Genomic DNA, 990 nt, shown 5'->3' with positions numbered 1-990 from the left:
AACTGGGCTAGGCCCCGTGATTTTTTCCCTTTTTAAGAGTTTTCCATGTAAAAAATCTTGTGTTCTGTGTGTGTGAGCTAGCTATCCGTACAACATTAAGACGCAGAATTATAACTCTATCGCCGCGTATATTCTAGCCCGCAACAAAAATGATAATTAATAACCATATGTTTTATCAATAAGAGAAATATATGATTCACACAGAGGTAAATGATAATTAAACTCCTAATAGTATTATAATACATAATCTCCTGAAAAAGGGTCGGTTGGCTATGTATGCCACGCACATCTTTTAATTGATGGGCGCTGTATGGTTATCAAGACATATGGCCGACATAATTTATGGATCTTATAGGGTTGGCTTGCTCGGCTAACCCTCTGGAAAAAAAAAAAAAATACATAATCTCCTAAACTTTTATTTCATACTACTTACATACATACCATTTTATTTCATGCTATTTACATATATGAAAATTTAATATTACATTTTTACCACTCATATAAAATTTTAATATCAAATATAACACTCTTATATTTCATTCTTATCACCCATATCACCCTATAAATTTTAATATTTCATGGGCATTTAAATTTATTTTATGGGTGGTAGGCATATATTATTAAAATTTTAAGGGTTAAATATATAAATGACATGAAATAAAGTGGTATATATATAAATTTCCTATTTTTAATTTTGTTTTTTAAATTATTTCATAGGACATCTAATGACAATAATTATATTTATATCTACATACATGCACTGCTTTCTTTCTTCTATAAAAATTATAAAAATTATAGATATTCGTATCTCCCGCAACGACTCACCCTAGCCATTGGCGCCGCAAAACCCTACCAAAACCCTCACTCTCTCGCTTTCTCCTTGTTTGATATCTGTGTTCTTGATGCGATATTAGTTCAACACTAGCTTGGGACGCTTCCAAGTCTAACTCTTTGCCCTAATTTCCCGGTATTGGAGTTTGCAGGCTCTTT

General features: G+C 31.6%; 1 non-coding gene across 1 annotated transcript; it reads left to right on the top strand.

Annotated features, from left to right (window-relative positions):
- The first annotated feature begins 254 nt into the window (after positions 1–254).
- LOC114578559 lies at positions 255–381 on the top strand. Its single transcript, XR_003699561.1, has one exon. It is a non-coding gene; the product is annotated as a U11 spliceosomal RNA (small nuclear RNA).
- The last annotated feature ends 609 nt before the right edge of the window (positions 382–990 follow it).

This window comes from Dendrobium catenatum, unplaced genomic scaffold (assembly GCF_001605985.2).
Source record: "Dendrobium catenatum unplaced genomic scaffold, ASM160598v2 original_scaffold_75173, whole genome shotgun sequence".
NCBI classification, from domain to species: domain Eukaryota; kingdom Viridiplantae; phylum Streptophyta; class Magnoliopsida; order Asparagales; family Orchidaceae; genus Dendrobium; species Dendrobium catenatum.
This window is presented reverse-complemented; position numbering and strand designations above follow the sequence as displayed.